This window comes from Gobio gobio (assembly GCF_949357685.1).
Source record: "Gobio gobio genome assembly, contig: scaffold_131, whole genome shotgun sequence".
Taxonomy (NCBI): Eukaryota; Metazoa; Chordata; class Actinopteri; order Cypriniformes; family Gobionidae; genus Gobio; species Gobio gobio.
In genome coordinates this window covers 1-19,113 of record NW_027645693.1, presented here as the reverse complement: position 1 = coordinate 19,113, position 19,113 = coordinate 1, and the positions used below count along the sequence as shown (strand labels likewise).

General features: G+C 37.1%; 1 long non-coding RNA gene across 1 annotated transcript; it reads right to left on the bottom strand.

Moving 5' to 3' along the window:
* Positions 1-600: 600 nt before the first annotated feature.
* Positions 601-11,173, bottom strand: LOC307122412. The gene is made up of 7 exons (XR_013816038.1): positions 9,938-11,173; positions 2,780-2,853; positions 2,433-2,480; positions 2,266-2,349; positions 1,910-2,115; positions 1,582-1,741; positions 601-1,485 (listed from the first exon to the last, which is right to left on the bottom strand). It is a non-coding gene; the product is annotated as an uncharacterized lncRNA (long non-coding RNA).
* Between the last annotated feature and the right edge of the window lie 7,940 nt (positions 11,174-19,113).

The following is a 19,113-nucleotide window of genomic DNA, read 5'->3' as shown; positions in this document are numbered from 1 at the left end:
TACTTTAACTGTTCTAAATTAGGATATATCTGGATCAATGTGCACTGACCGCCACAGTGTTCTTGTCAGAGAACTCAGAGTCATGGATAGATGATAGCCTTTTAATGATTGCTTTGTATCAACACAGATGGACATGTGGAAGGTTGATCTAGAACAGTTAAAGAGAAATAATAATTAACATATAAATCACTTAAGTGATATAAATAAACTCAACATAAAGTGTCTTCATCCTCATTCAAGTGATAGCGATCGCTATATTAAACTTCAAAGGATTGACGTCAATGATTCAGCGCCCCAGATAGCAATGAGTCGGCGGACCACCGGCGGTGATCCGGCGGCTGTAGAAGCGTCAGAATTGCGTAATCGCAAACACGTTTGACGGCAAGCGGCAGCCGGCTTCCTACCGCCTTCGTACCGCCGCCGGCCCGCAGGCAAACCGCCGTTCCGCCGCCTTTATACCAAAAGGCGGCCCGTCGGAGGCAAACGCTATTTTCGAGCGATCTGCCTCCGCTTATTGTGTAATAAATAATATATATTTATTTATTATTCATATATTTGTAACATGCAGTTTATGATGGATAATAATTGAACAAACCAGATAAATTCCCATTTGGCATTTTTATTCCACATTTCAAAGTACATTAACTGTCAATGATACAAGATAATATAAATGAAATATAACAGACAATAAATAAGCTTAAATAGGCCTATAAATAACAAAAAACATTTTTACTAAAGAACCTGCATGTTTCCAATTAAATTTTGGTTTAAAAAAAAAAAAAACAGCCTTACAAGCAAATTATAACACTTACAATATTTGTTAATAACAAATAGGTCAGCTCTGGGATGAAAAGAATTACCATTAAATATTATATCAAATAATGAGGATATTTGGTACCAAAGAATGTGCAGGATACCAAATAAATCGAGGTATAACATCACATTTAACAAGCCATTTCTAACAATAGGATAAATGGTAATAATTTAGAGTAAAGCTCTGGAGAAGAATAGAACAGTAGTAGAACAGAACATTATAACAAGCCTGACTATGGGTTCTCCGGTTTTCCCCGACCTCCAGAATGAGGCAGCGCAAATTGGCTTATCTTCAGTGATTTCTTGTGCGCCTATATAAAGGACAAACAACCTCGCCATCCCATATCTATCCAAGGAGCTGCCTTCAAGGCAGGGTCACAGGGAATAAAAATTTCCACAGTAATTTCCACAGTGAACAGTGTGGATTGGGTGAGTGTAGCCTGAAACTTCTGGCTTCTTTAGGGGTCTTGATGTTACTGACTGCAGGATAAAGAAAGGGTTCCAGGTGTCAGTAGTCAGCCTAGGTGTAAGAGGTCGGCTGTGGGTCCCTCTCAGCTGTGCGGCGTCTTTTTCCGCCTTCACGATCAGATGCTCCTTTCAGGTAACGCATAACGTTAACCTGGACCGCCTCATCAGTGGCATCCTGGGTTGCCGGGTTCTTCCGGATGGCTCCTGTAGAAAATACAGATCTGTCATTCCATGTGAATGTCATAAGGCCACACACATCTACTTAAATATATAACAAATTTATATATTTATATATATTACTTTGAACAATGGTCTTCAGGAACATGTCTCTAAAACATGCTTTATCCCCTACACCCGTCCAGGTTGTATTAATGGAAAGGTGATTAGAGAAGATACTCTGAAGTATTCGCCACACGGTTGTTTTTAGGTCCCTCCCACATTTGATTGCCAAAAACCGAAGCTGAAAATACAAAAAAGTGTTACAAATTACATATCTCTGAAGCTTCTCATACATAAATATAAAAATGTGACAGGCTGTGGATTCAGACTGTAGAATATGCAGTGTACAATCTTAAATTTTACTTTTTAGATTACCCTACAGCATTATAAACAAAATCAGCACACTTACTGGAGCTCTTTATCCTGCCTCAAACTGTTGTCAAGCAACGCCAAATGGGTTGTCTAGGGGGAGTAACAGACCCCCTGGCAGGGATAACTCTCCAAAAGACACATTGGCACTGAAATGTTGCAGCATAGTGTCCATTTTGTTGTCCATGCTACGCACAACATCGCCAAACTCTCCAAGACGTCGCAGCATTAGGGTCTGATCTGCACCTACAGGGGTTCACAGAATAAAAGAATAAAGCAGTCAGTCCTGGTCCCTCAACTACTAAACTATGACATTTACAACTAGGTCTACTACATGTACAGGTGGCCCCAGTGGGAATTAAACCAACAACCACAGGTGTTGTTTGCAAGTTGTACCTGATTGCCCAGTACGAGCAAACGTCGTCAACATTGTCCCAACTTGCTTCACCTGCTCATGAAGTGAGCCGCTGTCATCCGAAGCTACAAAATGAAAGGCATTTGGTAATTTTGGACCTACATCACAGTCAAAAAAGTAAAATTTAAGAAAGAGTGCATGTTCTCACCTGCTTGTGCATTGCTTTCCCTCAGGGCTTGGTTCTCATTCTGGAAATCTACATAAAAAATATTTTAATTATATATATATATATATATATATATATATATATATATATATATATATATATATATATATATATATATATATATATATATATATATATATATATATATATATATATATATATATATATATATATATATATATATATATAAAACAACAACTACAGGCACAATTTTCCATACTGTTAAAGTTTCCAACATCTGCAATTTCCTGTTTGTCCATCTCAACTCCTTTCAATATTCTTCTCCTTATAGCCCAGTAACTAGACATTGTGACTAACAATTTATTTACCTTGAAAGCCAAAACGATTGTCCAATAGTAGGTCACTTGGATGAAGATAACCGATTGTGCTCTGGTCAAGGTATCTGCAAGAAAATGTGAACAAAACCGCATTGTTAACGTTATATACAGAATATACAGTAGCTATGCTGTGGGGGGAAAAACTGGTCAGCCAAATGTGGAACAGTAAAATGTATTCATTCAGTGTAGTGATTCAAGTAAACTACATTGTCCTCAAACATAAAAAGTACAGCAGTTCAGAGAAATAACTCATAAATGACCTTAAATGCTAGAAGAACAGTAGCAACACAGCACATGTTAGCTAACACTTGCTAAAACTGACCTAGCAGCATGCTTGTTCGGACTAACAAAATAATTTAAATACCTATATACATCATTCTGTTTTGTTAGAAAACACCAAAAGTTAAACTTAAGTCTTTCTAGATGTAAAGCTTTGGCTAACTTACCTACAGTAGCTAGATACATTTTAACATGTAGAACATGGGTCCGTGTACTTGGTGGCCAACGGATTTTCGTTTTAAAAGGAAAAAAACAAAAACGAAAAACGGCTTGTTTCCCAATTTCCATTAGTAAATAGGAAAACAAAAAATGGAAAACAATCCATTTTTCTTTTTTTCTTTTGATATTAAAAGACGGAAAACGGAAAACAATCTCATTATCCGATTGTGTTTATAGATGGAAATCAGAAATCAAAATATGACCAGTTTGAGAGGTCCGTGTACGTTTTGATCGTTTGATTTCCTAGTTGAAATGAAATAAGCAGAAATTAGAAAATGGCTCCTTTATTCGTTTTTTCGTTTAAAAAAAAACGAAAAAACGAGATTTCGGCTTGATTTTTCGTTTCTCGTTTCACGGGTAAAAAACGGATAAATGACTTCAAAATTCGTTTTCCACATGTGGGCGGTCATGAGACGCCCCTTTCCGCTGATTGGTCAAGCAAATCTGAGTATGTGACGTCATCAGCCCTTCCCCAGTTCTGTGTAACAAAATAATAGTCTTCTTAAACTGTACAGGGCATGGGCTTTCTTCTGTGCAACTTAACGCGTTTCACAGAAAAAGTTATATCAGAAATATTAAATATTAATCTGCACCCAGCCTGATTTATTTAGCTGTGTGGAGTAGGCTAAATATGTGTGGTGAAGCTGCGCAAGACAACGAAGAGCGGGTGACCATGCAATGTTCAGACAAGTGTTATACGCAGCAGTCATAACTTTTCTTTACAATTCGCTCGGTTTTGGACAAGGGATGGTCATTGCAAATACTGTAGGCCTAATACATATCGGCATATGGGTAGCGATGATGGTGATTTTAAATTTTACTATAACTGTAATCAGAGCCGCGAAGCAAGGAGATGACTGACAGGACGACAGCGGAGGCAAGCGCAAGATAACTTTTTTTAATAAAAAATGAACCAAAATAGTGAACCATAAACTGAGCATTCGTTTTAAAGAGGAATTTCCAAAGATTTTTTATTTATTAATGTATTTTGTCATCCGTATTTTTTTTAAATAAAAGTTTAATAGGCTATATATAGGTTTTTTTTTTATTGTAGGCCTACATTTTTTTTGTAGTTGAGTTTTCATTTAAAATGGTAATGCCGGTAATGATGGAAATTCATGGTATGCGGGTGTATCATGTAATTTGCTTATTCGTTTTGTTAATAACGATATATATAATAATAGTATATAATGTTAATAATGTTTGTTTTGTTCAAAGAGTGGAGGAAGATCAAAATAACCACTACAGCTCCTGAACGTCATTGACAAATCTTTTCTTGATAAATGTATGGATAACACAAGTTATGGTGTTGTCACAATTAATCAAAATATCCAACTTTAACGTTGCTAAATGGCATCTATTAAATTATGATTTTCTCTTCTATTTAAATGCACATTTCTTTTTACAGTTTTTCTCTATTTTTCTAACAAAAATAGCTTCAAACAAAGTATAGGTTTCTTTCTTGCATAATTCAGCGTTTTTGAACAGTTGGATGATTCTAGAATCCATTACGCTGCCAACTATAGCTACTGGCAGTTTTATAATTTCATAGGCCTGGAATAATAAAATGTTTCCCAAAATTTCATATTTCTATAATTAAAATATTATATTTAGAACATAAATCTAAAAATCTCATTAGCCTACATTATTTAGGCAATTGTAATTACAGTGCAAGTGGATTTTGATAAATGGTAAGATAGATTTTGTTGATATTGATTTCATTTAATTCTTATAACAGCCATAGTGTATCGTGGTAAATAGTGTAATTACTTAAAAAGATGGTCAACAATATGTAACTTTACTTTATAAGAGGTGTGCCCTAAAAAGTGAGCATGCAATTTTGAAAACACCAAAGCGCACGTTCTTTAGTCTGTTTGGATACTTCAAACACAAGTTTGCACTGCCTGTTTGGTTTACCTGTGTAGGCTACACATTAGTAACATGCGTTTTGTCCGACTCATTGCGCGCGTCCTCGATGCTTGATTTACCATAGCCTAAGCGCGCGTTCTTAACGCGTTTTCCTTGACCCCGAAGCCCATGTTAAGAAAGCGCGTTTTTGTGGTAGGCTAAACCACGCGTCAAGGACGTGCGTTTTGCTGTCGAATCGCCGGCACCCACGCAAGGCGCGCCCGCTCGCGATATTCCATTATTATCCAAAATTCTATTATGGAATCTTATGAGGCATAATGAGGGCGCCTACTCTATCCTGTTAGTCACACAGAGTCATTGTTTGAAGCTATTTTTGTTGGAAAAATAGAGAAAACTGTAAAAAGAAATGTGCATTTAAATAGAAGAGAAAATCATAATTTAATAGATGCCATTTAGCAACGTTAAAGTTGGATATTTTGATTAATTGTGACAACACCATAACTTGTGTTATCCATACATTTATCAAGAAAAGATTTGTCAATGACGTTCAGGAGCTGTAGTGGTTATTTTGATCTTCCTCCACTCTTTGAACAAAACAAACATTATTAACATTATATACTATTATTATATATATCGTTATTAACAAAACGAATAAGCAAATTACATGATACACCCGCATACCATGAATTTCCATCATTACCGGCATTACCATTTTTAATGAAAACTCAACTACAAAAAAAATGTAGGCCTACAATAAAAAAAAAACCTATATATAGCCTATTAAACTTTTATTTAAAAAAAATACGGATGACAAAATATATTTATAGTAAAATTTAAAATCACCATCATCGCTACCCATATGCCGATATGTATTAGGCCTACAGTATTTGCAATGACCATCCCTTGTCCAAAACCGAGCGAATTGTAAAGAAAAGTTATGACTGCTGCGTATAACACTTGTCTGAACATTGCATGGTCACCCGCTCTTCGTTGTCTTGCGCAGCTTCACCACACATATTTAGCCAACTCCACACAGCTAAATAAATCAGGCTGGGTGCAGATTAATATTTAATATTTCTGATATAACTTTTTCTGTGAAACGCGTTAAGTTGCACAGAAGAAAGCCCATGCCCTGTACAGTTTAAGAAGACTATTATTTTGTTACACAGAACTGGGGAAGGGCTGATGACGTCACATACTCAGATTTGCTTGACCAATCAGCGGAAAGGAGCGTCTCATGACCGCCCACATGTGGAAAACGAATTTTAAAGTCATTTATCCGTTTTTTACCCGTGAAACGAGAAACGAAAAATCAAGCCGAAATCTCGTTTTTTCGTTTTTTTTTAAAACGAAAAAACGAATAAAGGAGCCATTTTCTAATTTCTGCTTATTTCATTTCAAATAGAAAATCAAACGATCAAAACGTACACGGACCTTGAGAGAATGGCTCCTTTATTCGTTTTTTCGTTTAAAAAAACCCGAAAAAACGAGATTTCGGCTTGATTTTTCGTTTTTCGTTTCACGGGTAAAAAACGGATAAATGACTTCAAAATTCGTTTTCCACATGTGGGTGGTCATGAGACGCCCTTTTCCGCTGATTGGTCAAGCAAACCTGAGCATGTGACGTCATCAGCCCTTCCCCAGTTCTGTGTAACAAAATAATAGTCTTCTTAAACTGTACAGGGCATGGGCTTTCTTCTGTGCAACTTAACGCGTTTCACAGAAAAAGTTATATCAGAAATATGAAATATTAATCTGCACCCAGCCTGATTTATTTAGCTGTGTGGAGTAGGCTAAATATGTGTGGTGAAGCTGCGCAAGACAGCGAAGAGCGGGTGTGACCATGCAATGTTCAGACAAGTGTTATACGCAGCAGTCATAACTTTTCTTTACAATACGCTCGGTTTTGGATAAGGGATGGTCATTGCAAATACTGTAGGCCTAATACATATCGGCAGAGGGTGGGTAGCATGATGGTGATTTTAAATTTTACTGTAACTGTAATCATAGCCGCGAGCGAGAGAGAGAGTAGACAGCGAGGAGATGATTGACTGGACGATATAGCGGAGGCAAGCGCAAGATAACTTTTGTTAATAAAAAATATTGATTTGTTTAATGTAAGAGTTTGTCTTTGTTTTATTGTTGTTGTTTTCAATCAAATAGGCCTAATAGTGAACCACAAACTGAACATTCGTTTTAAAGGGGAATTTCCAAAGATTTTTTATATATTAATGTGAGTATTTTGTGTCATCGTTTTTTTAAATAAAAGTTTAATATACGTAGGGTTTTTTTTTTATTGTAGGCCTACAATTTTTTTGTAGTTTTGTAATTTTCACTAAAAATGGTAATGCTGGTAATGCTGGAAATTCATGGTATGCGGGTGTATCATGTAATTTGCTTATTCGTTTTGTTAACGAATAATGTTAATGTTTGTTCAAAGAGTGGAGGAAGATCAAAATAACCACTACAGCTGCTGAACGTCATTGACAAATCTTTTCTTGATAAATGTATGGATAACACAAGTTATGGTGTTGTCACAATTAATCAGTGGGAAAATATCCAACTTTAACGTTGCTAAATGGCATCTATAAAATTATGATTTTCTCTTCTATTTAAATGCACATTTCTTTTAGAAATTGATAGATTTATATACTTGGAAGTCATGCAAACCAAAAATAAGTAGATCCATATAACCTTAACCTAAAATGGCTAACTCATCATCACTATCATCACATGGAAGAGCTAACACTATATTGCTTTTTCTGTAAATGTATTAACATATACATTTTTAGAAAATAAGACATTTATTTATACATAAATACAATTTAACTACAATAAACACTTAAAATAAATACTGAAATCATAGTATTTATGCTACTATCATAGGCTACTACTAAAATATTTAATTGGTAGAATGCATTCCATAGAGGGTTAAGAATAGGGATGTGCCAGTGAGGAAATTTCAAATGATTAATTAACTTGTTAACATTAATCCTGCATTTATCAAGAAAATATACACTGATCAGGCATAACATTATGAAATAATATTAACCTCCCTAATATTGTGTTGGTCCCCCTTTTGCTGCCAAAACAGCCCTGACCCGTCGAGGCATGGACTGACCCCTGAAGGTGTGCTGTGGTATCTGGCACCAATGTTAGTTAGCAGCAGATCCTTTAAGTCCTGTAAGTTGCGAGGTGGGGCCTCCATGGATCGGACTTGTTTGTTCAGCACATGCCACAGATGCTCGATTGGATTGAGATCTGGGGAATTTGGAGGCCAAGTCAACGCCTCAAATTCGTTGTTGTGCTCCTCAAACCATTCCTGAGGCATTTGCGCTTTGTGGCTGCACATTATCTGCTGAAAGTCAACAAGCTTGGCCCCCCCTCTGGCCCCCTAAATTTGGAATCATATCGCATCAAACTATTTTCTGAGAAACTGGTTGCAATGTGCAGTTTTTGCTGTGGCGGTATGTGATGAAAAGAGTACTTTATTGTGTCGTGACCAATAACCTAGGCCTACAATAAAAAAAAACCCTACGTAGGCTATATTAAACTTTTATTTAAAAAAACGATGACACAAAATACTCACATTAATATATAAAAAATCTTTGGAAATTCCCCTTTAAAACGAATGCTCAGTTTGTGGTTCACTATTAGGCCTATTTGATTGAAAACAACAACAATAAAACAAAGACAAACTCTTACATTAAACAAATCAATATTTTTTATTAACAAAAGTTATCTTGCGCTTGCCTCCGCTATATCGTCCAGTCAATCATCTCCTCGCTGTCTACTCTCTCTCTCGCTCGCGGCTATGATTACAGTTACAGTAAAATTTAAAATCACCATCATGCTACCCACCCTCTGCCGATATGTATTAGGCCTACAGTATTTGCAATGACCATCCCTTATCCAAAACCGAGCGTATTGTAAAGAAAAGTTATGACTGCTGCGTATAACACTTGTCTGAACATTGCATGGTCACACCCGCTCTTCGCTGTCTTGCGCAGCTTCACCACACATATTTAGCCTACTCCACACAGCTAAATAAATCAGGCTGGGTGCAGATTAATATTTCATATTTCTGATATAACTTTTTCTGTGAAACGCGTTAAGTTGCACAGAAGAAAGCCCATGCCCTGTACAGTTTAAGAAGACTATTATTTTGTTACACAGAACTGGGGAAGGGCTGATGACGTCACATGCTCAGGTTTGCTTGACCAATCAGCGGAAAAGGGCGTCTCATGACCACCCACATGTGGAAAACGAATTTTGAAGTCATTTATCCATTTTTTACCCGTGAAACGAAAAACGAAAAATCAAGCCGAAATCTCGTTTTTTCGTTTTTTTTTTAACGAAAAAACGAATAAAGGAGCCATTCTCTTAAACTGGTCATATTTTGATTTCTGATTTCCATCTATAAACACAATCGGATAATGAGATTGTTTTCCGTTTTCCGTCTTTTAATATCAAAAGAAAAAAAGAAAAATGGATTGTTTTCCATTTTTTTTTTCCTATTTACTAATGGAAATTGGGAAACAAGCCGTTTATCGTTTTTGTTTTTTTCCTTTTAAAACGAAAATCCGTTGGCCACCAAGTACACGGACCAACATGCTTGAACTCAGTGTGTAAAAAAGGCGAAACAGCACGTGTTAGCTAACACTGTGCATTGTGCACTATATCAGCGTGCGTGTCTGAACAAACTAATTAAAACAACCAACCGGTATATACATCAAAAATGAACATAATATTGTGTGACACAAAAAGGAAACATGTACTTACTTAAACGCTCGTAGTCGAGGATATTTTCTGATCTCCTCTCTTCAAATACTAAAACCATGTGATGAGCGGCCGCTGTTGGTAAATCTGTATGTTTTACCGGTTTGTCTTCCGCCTTTTTTAGGTATACTGCCCCTCTCGGCCGGTGGAGGTACTTCTCTGTTTTTTTTTTATTTTATTTTTATTTAAATTAGTACATGTATAGACAAGTACAATACAAAAAGTACAATGAGAGAAAAATAAAAATAATAAAGCATTGTGGTACAGTTCCGAATATGTAGAACAAAGAATAACAACAAATGTAACACTGTATATAAAATAAATAATAAAAATAAGAATTCTGAGATAGAAAATACTTTATAATATTAAGGCAGTCACATGAAATTGAAAAGCTTTCAGGTTTCTGTTTTTGTAAGCTTTTTGTTTTGCGACCTCATGTTTGAGAGGGTTTCAAATATTGTAAAAATCAGCTTTATAAGAGGTAATATTAGAGGGCTTCTTTTGAGTTATTCTTGTCTTATGAATGTAGAATTTTTCCTAAATAATTAATAATATATTTTTGTTTTTCAGAAAAATATGGGTTTTGAAAACAAAGTAAAATGTCATGAAGTTAGTTCAAATTTTTTGTCATGTCTATTTTAAAGTCAGTCCAAAAAGAAATAGAAAAAAGGGCAATACAAAAATAAGTGTTATCCTAAAATGAACTTTCAAACTTTCTTAACCCTCCTATTATGCTAAAAAAAAAAAAAGTATTACATCCATTATGGGTCAAATTGACCAACACTGTTTAAACACACTCGACATGCAAATAATCAAGTGAAAATTTAAATGTAATTTCCTAAACCTAACCTTATCATGGAATCAAGAGTCAAGAATCTGTTATAAACCCTAATGGCTTTGGAGCAAAAAAAACTAATATTTGATATAATTCACATAGGCCTATAGGCTATTATGATTTTATAATCGCTTCAAATGTGAGAACTAGTTAAAATGCTGTCAGTTCCACTCTATTTCCCAACAAGCCAAACATAGCCAACGTGGCTGGTCGAATTTGAGAGTAGAAATCCTTGTATATCAAAGCGGCTTGCCGCCAGCCGGCCGCGGTCCATTAGGCGGAGGCAACCGCCAGGGAAAATGAAGCCGGCGGCCCGCCGGCTAGTCGGCCGCGGCATCTCGCAAGAAATGGGAGTGACGTATTCGGCGGCAAACGTTTCATCACCGCCAGCGGGACGCACCTATAGCCGACAGCTTAGGGCCGGCGGCAAAAAGAAGTCGTGCCGATATTTTTTGCTATCTGGGGCATAACTCACGTGAGATAAATAGATTGCATGAATATAAACGAATAAAACTTATAAACAGTATCTGCAACGAATACACTTGTAATACAACATTAATATTCAAATAACACTGGACTTACTTGTACATTACTCAAACAATGTCCTTAAAGTGCGAGCAATCCAGCGACTAGCGCTACGCATATTCTCAGTCTACTAAATGAGCGTAAGCTGCGCATGTTGCGCAATATTCTGTAACGTGCAGCGCTGATTCTGCGCGCATCTCCGGTTATTATGCTGAACATGGAGAATTCACAACATTAACAGATGCCATAACAGAAACTTTGAAATGATAAAGCTGTGTTAACATGCCTGAAATGATCCTGTCTATAAATATAATAATAATAATAATACATAAATGGTCATCTAAAAATGATCCGGCCGTCTTTCCCGAAAAGAGCTTGAATTTCCGTTATATCGAGTGAAATCAGATCCAGAATCGCACACTGTAATTCAGAAATGCATGCGAGATATGCACAAAACACACACAAATGGCGACCCATGCTGGTCAAAATTGGAAATGCAATGAAAACACAGGCCAAGCATGTAATGATACCTGGAAAATAAAATAAGGATTAAAAGGGATTTGAGGTAATAAAGAAAAAAAGAAGAAGAAAGAAGAAAGAAATAAGAATGGTAAAAGCAGTTCTAGTCTAATTGTAGCCTAGATGTGAGGTAATCCATTTAGGCTGAACTCTTTGCTAATAGTATTTTATTTAAAATATGCACACATTCAATATTCACTATGTCAAAAGTGCAAAACGTGTCTTATAAATTCCATTAAAAAAAAAATGAACAGTTTACATCACTGTATTATTACTGTGGGTCGTTGAATACATCTATCATAAACAGTTGTCAAATATTAAATGTTTAGCTACTTATATCTCACCACGCACCCCAAAAATGATAAGAGATGTTTCTATTGTTATAATAATGATTGTCTAAAATGTCTACACATAAAGGTAAAAATAGTATTATTTTAATTTTAAAAGTGTTTGTTTTCCAGTAGATGGCAGCAATCCTCCACTAAACCAAAGCACATGTTCACTTTATCATCATGAATGAAAATGAGAAATGTAGATATTTTTTAAAAGTGGATTTTAAAATGATGCCATTTTATATAACTGTATTAATTTGTGCACAACTTTACAGTAAAAACATTAATAAAGCTTTCTGACATTACAATGTGTGTGGTGGTGTGGTTACGGCCCTGCTTGTCTTGTGTTTTTTAGCGGGCTTTGCTAATGAGGCCAATTAGAGAGAATTATTAATATATTTTTTTTATAACAAGGGTTTATCAATGATGCGTAGGCTATATTATTGAACTAACCGAAGACAAAATGTAGAATTCAGAAAATAATGTAGAATGTTTTTTTTCCAAAAAAATATACTGTAACAAAAGCCTTGTTTGTGTAACCTTTTCCCACACAAGTTTGAAATGTTCCAAATGACCCCCAGACATTTTTTATAATAGGTTTGTGTGAATATTGTTTTAAGTTCACTTGGAATTGATATAGCTTTTATTTATACAATAATGTTGAATGTCTATCATTAATGTTTTAAAAGAAGAAAAAAAAATTCAGAGACATCGGTAGCAGTTTTCATAAAAATGTGTCATTACAACAAATATTTCAAATATACTGTCTTTAAGTTGTTTCTACATAAATTTGGAGAGTAACTGTGGAATTATTACAATGAAAAAATATTAAAAACGCAGATGTTGAATGTGCGATTAATTAGTTACTTTTTTTAATTGATATATATATATGTATATATATAACTGCCTTATAACTAGATTCACCTTTACATGTTTAATTGTTCATTTTCAAAGCACTAAACTGAGATGTACAGTAACCATCCAAAACATTCAACAGATTTATTTAACCTGGGGACAATTTATTTAGAAGGTTTTTGTGACCTCTTGAACTGCAACTAAAAAACAACAACAACAACTTTCGGCCATTTCCACCACTGAGTACACAGGCCTCTGTGAAAGGGGACAGTGTGATACCATTTAGGCGCACCACTTTTGGACAAAACGTATTGTCAGTAATAGGCAGAAAACTCTGGAATAGTTTGCCCCTTCCAATAAGAGAATGTCCTACATTGAAAACCTTTAAAACTCACTTAAAACAGTTGCTTCTAGAAAACCAGACATGTACTCACACATTTATCACCCATACATTTTCACTGTTTATTGAATGCAGTATAGAGGTGGATGAACAATGTCTTTGCCATTATGTGTCTTTTTGTTTTATCAATGTACATGTCATTATTATGTGTATATTTTACTCTATAGTGAATGAATGCTGTTTGATTGTGGGCTGTCTTCTTGTTAGTCTTATGTTACCTGCCTAGGGACTGCAGATGAAAAGTAGTTATTTTGACTAATTCTGGCATATTTACATGATGTATTTTTATACAACAATGTTCATTTATATGCATAATCCCTATCAATTAAATCAATAAAATAAAAATAAATAAAAGAAGTGTACTTTGCAAGGCTGTGCGTTCAACAAACAAATGATACTTTTATTCAAAGGGGTCATCAGGTCACATATAAGACACTATTGTCAGGATGTACCAGCGGACAGAGATGTAAAATAAGTGACAGGGACAAAAATGCACAGTCCAGAGTTGTTTTAACTCCCAAAGTGGAAAAATATAAATACATACAGTGGCAATAGTGAAGACAGAAAAATAATCCAAATATAATACAGAGGAAAATACATTTGCAATACACGAATGTAAGTTGGCTATGCCGATGTACAGGACCAAAAAACACAAACGAGATTGAATCTCTCCACACTCCCTCCCCTGCCCCTAAAATGGCTGCCTCTTTTATAGGCTTTGGCTCCTCCTATTTTTGGAACATATCATTTTAGGGGAAAACCTATAAGTTACAAACAGGTGACAAGACATAAACAAACAAACCTTCATGACATTTCAACTCTACATCATATATTATTTACATCTATTAACATGTACAGAGCTCAAAACAATAAAGACAAAACATACATCCCAGGCTCTCTCCCTCCCCTATGAGGTCAGAACCCGATGGAGTAATCTTTGATGAGCAAATGCTAGTTTAAATATGGCTACTTTCCATGTGTACTGGTGTGGCATGTGAGAGGTGTGATGGAAATATTTTATATAATGGCCTCAGAAATGGTCAAAGGGTTATTTAGCATGACATTACAGAAAAACGCAGACTAAGGATGTTCAGGTCAAAGACCATGTAGACTTAGCCAAAAAGGTGCAGTCATATGTGTGCTCATGTGTGTTTGAGTAAACGCTAGCGATAGTAGCTTCTCGACGGGACGCCGTCACCTTACTTCGGGAGGGGAATTACCTCAAAGTATTGAAATTGTGTTCGATGTATTCGAGAAGGGAATTACCTCGAGATACTGTAGTTTTATATTAACAACTGGGAGTTGTTTTGAATTGTCCGTGGTGAAGTCAGATAAACGGATTGAGAATTTCCGCGACAGAGGTGAACCAGAAGGGATGTTTAGCTGTTTGAAAAGCGTTGAAGTTAAACTGATAACTGAATGAAATGAAATAAACTCTTATGGTGTAAAGTATTTTTGGTGTTCCTCTCTGTGTAATGATATTAGAACCGCATGCGTCACTGAACATTAAACATTTAAACAAATTCCAGCATTAAACAAACAAAACAATGAAACTAACAACTTGGGACGATGAACGGGATGTTACAACACCGACATCGGGGCTACAAACACACGACTACATCAGGATGGTACATTTTGCCGGCATTTATGCTGCGTTCCAGGCAAAGTCACGCCGAACTCATTTACAAACATTTCTATCACCAAAGGTGCTCACTCCTTGCTTATTTGAGGGAAACGGAGGAGAAAAACGGCCCATAAGGCAAGAGAAGCTGTTGTACCTTTTATTTTACGTTATTTGTATATTTGGAAATGTATTAGGTATTATTTTATTCTTGCACTCAATGGCCTGAAAACGAGCTAACGCTAGAAAAGCTGCTGATAATGCATAACATTTGCAGATAAATAACGTTAGGACAATACCTTATTTTAAAAAAGCGATTTGGGTTTTAATGTACGACTTTCATAAACACCGCATCCGTAGGGGCTGCCATTGTTGCTTCGCGGGCTATGTGACGCCAGAGCTCGTAACTGGGAGTACATCGATCTACTACGAGTTCACGGGTGGGAAGTCACGGGTTTGACTGCCGTTCCGGTGCACTTTCACGGGTAGAAGGTTGGAAAAACACGGGTCACAGGTCGCCTGGAACGCGGCATTAGTTTGTGTGTATGTGTAATGGTGGAAACAGTTTGTTGTGTGCACATGCCCGTGTTCAGTCCCTTCAAAATAAAAGTCAGAGGTCACAGTCAGTCTGTGACAACTATATAAATAAAGATGAGTTGTCTTGACTAAACAAAGCAAATGTGGCCGTGATGACTTGATGACTTCTTTCCAGTCTTCGGTCTCTCGTGTTCTTGCTCAGACGTGGGCCGGCTCTGATCTCTGGTGCGGCGGCTTGGGTTCCTGTCAGCAGGTCGGGGTTGAACTTCAGGCTTCGGCTCAAGCCCTCCACCAAGTGTTATATCCTATCCAATACAAAGATTATATGAACATGTGAACTCATGAATGTTTTTTTAGAGCTGATTTACAACAGAACTGAATTGTTGCAATCGCATCACTGATTGTGTTATTTTCCTGTTTATTACTGTGAAGCCGCTCTGAAACAATCTGTATTGTATAAAGCGCTGTATAAATGAAGCTGACTTGACTATAACAATGAACACAAATTTGAAAACCTCACTACCAATAATCCAGAACTGAAGATAAATGATAATAATCCTACTCTGTCTGTTACACTTCCTCACACCTGAAATCACTGATCGAGTGAATCTCCTGAACTTCTCCTGAGCTAATCCATTCATGATGTAACATCTGCTCTAACGTCGGCCGTTTCGTTGGATCCCGGGCTAGGCACTGGCTAATCAGATCTCTGCATTCTGTACACATTTTTATTAAGGAGAGGCTGGTTAGTCATGACCATGTGACACGAATGTTGAAAACATTGAAAAATCTTAAATACTTCACCTTTACCTGTTTCTAAACAGAGCCTTTGCTTTATTTGTGTGTTTATCAATGTTATCAATATTTTTCGCTCACCTTCGGATAAGTTGGGGTTCTGAAATGTAACTTTGGCTTGTGTGATTTCCGTTCTATTGCCAAAGGGAGAGCATGCGTTCATCATCTCGTAGAACAGCACTCCTAGAGCCCAGACATTTGTTGGGACGGCGTGGAATCGAGATTCTGTGAAGACTTCAGGCGGCCAGTAATCCCGTAATCCTGTAAGCAAGACATTTGCACATTGTTGAGCAATCTTTTCAAAGCATCAAATAATCAAAAAGTCACTACATCCAGGTTTCCACACTCCAAAAATACTCACCACGGTATACGTTCCTCTCGTAGCCATCAGCACTAAGTAGCTGACCGCAGCCGAAGTCGATCAGTTTGAGCTCTAGCGTGTTTGCCTTCACCAGGAAATTCTGTGCATGAACATCATTATGAAAAACGCCATGCTCGATGCAGTTTTCCACCGCCAGCACAGCCTGTATCATGATGACCCGAGCTGTGGTTTCATCCAGTGGAGGATCACGAAGGATGAAGTCCAGCAAGTTCTCGCAGGGGTCAGGGAACTCCATAATGAGACTGAATCTCCGAGGATGCTCAAACCAGTCGTACATTTGTATGACGAAGGGGCTTATGGGTTCTTGCCTCATCATGAGCAGCAGCGCCACTTCCGTAACCAGAGGTGTGGGATGCCCAGGCTAGAGAAAAGTAGTAGACAGAAGGTTAGCTGGGTCAAAATCTGAAGAAAACGTCTCATTTTTAAATGTTCTTTTCTTTGATCTTTATAGATACGATCATCAGAGCCTTTCCAGGTTTATTGAGCTATTACATTTACACCTAATGTTTCCTCCAGGTGTATTGACTACAGTAATCAGCACTTAAACAACAAATACACATTCAACTTTTGACCAACTTACAATAACAAGATAACGATCATTGTTAATCTTGTGCATCTGCTTGATGGCAACCTGCAAAAAAAAACTATGTTCAATAACAGTTCAATAACAGTAACAGTGTTCAATAACAGTTCAATAACAGTAACAGTGTTCAAGCCGCTGACTTTGCACATAACATTTATGATTTGAGCATCTAAGTATTGACCCATCTGTATTAAATATGTTTTAATGCATGCAAGAGCAAAAATGTTTGTACAATTCAGCAAGATTGCTTTACCGTTTTGCCATCACATTTCCGTGTTCCCTTGAACACTCTTCCGAATCCTCCGGATCCAATCATCTCTCCCACGTTATAGAGAGTCTCAAAGGAGTCTGAAAAATAAAATATGAGAAATATATGAGCTTGCTAGATCCTTTGTTTTATATTTAAAATATCAGTGCAAACAAGAAAATAATAATACTGTTTAAAACAATGTTGGAGGAATAATGTCTGCGGATTGACCGTTATTTGGCTGGACGCCGGAGGGATCTGGATCAGGTGATGATGGACCAGGATCGGGCTCTGGCTCCAGATCCGCTGGAGGAACAAACGGCTCCACAACATCCTCAGCACCGAGACAACAGCAGAGGAGCGAGCGCCTCATAGCCTGACACACGTTCCTGAAGAAAGAACGATCTCCTTTCCTCTTCTTACAATCGGCAGGTTTTTCTGAAATGAAGAAAACAAAACTGAATTATTAGAAACATCTCTGACGCCAAATTAGGCTGTGATATAATGACATAACTTACATTTTACTGTTAAAGGGGTGGTTGCATGCGATTTCACTTTTTTAACTTTAGTTAGTGTGTAATGTTGCTGCTTGAGCATAAACAGTATCTGCAAAGTTACAGCGCTGAAAGTTAGATATTGTCTTTTAAAGTTATGGCAGTTTATTGCCTACAAAAACGGCCGGTTTGGACTACAACAAGCTTCTTCCCGGTTTGTTGATATCATAAACCCTTGCTATTAACACAAACACTGCCCCCGTGAACACGCAACAAAGTGGGCGAGGCCACGTCGCAGTCATTACGAAAGAGAGAGAGAGCTGTTGCAGAACTACAAACTACATTTGGCCATCTAACCAATCTAAGACCATTGCGTTTTTCAGAGGGATGGGCTTCATAGAAGCAGGAAGCAAATGAGCCGCTCAAAGGACAGTGGAGACAGCGGTGTGGAATAAAGGTAAAATATAAGAATAAAAATACGGCGTTTAAAAAAAAAAGAAGTATTAAGACATGTTATACTGCGCCCCATAAACACAACCAAGCCTAGAAAAAAACCACGGAACCACCCCTTTGATTCCAGAAAGAAAATTTCAGCAAAAGGAAATTAAATGTGACTGTACTGTGACTGTCAGAATGAAATATGAAATAGCAAAAATCTCCATCTGTACACTTTACACTGCCCAGCTTTATTTCAGTCTCACCTGTTGAGCTCCTGTTCACTGGTGAAGCCTCCATAAGGCCATTTGAAGTCTCCGTTGGCTCGACGGGAACTTGACCTGGCAGCGGAGGGCACATCCACTCTTCGAGGCTGTCGGACCTGGACAAACAACAGTCGCTGGAACTGCCCTGTTCGCTTAGGCTATCCGACCGATCGCCACTCCACCTCCATTCGACGATGTACGTGCCTCGGCTGCTGAGGCTCAACGACTCTCTAGAGAACCGCCTCACTATATTGACAGAGAGGGACAAAGATGATATGGACATGATGCTTGGTGAAGATATTTCTTATCATATTAATAATCAATGTCAGTGGTCACATCAAATTGTTACTGTA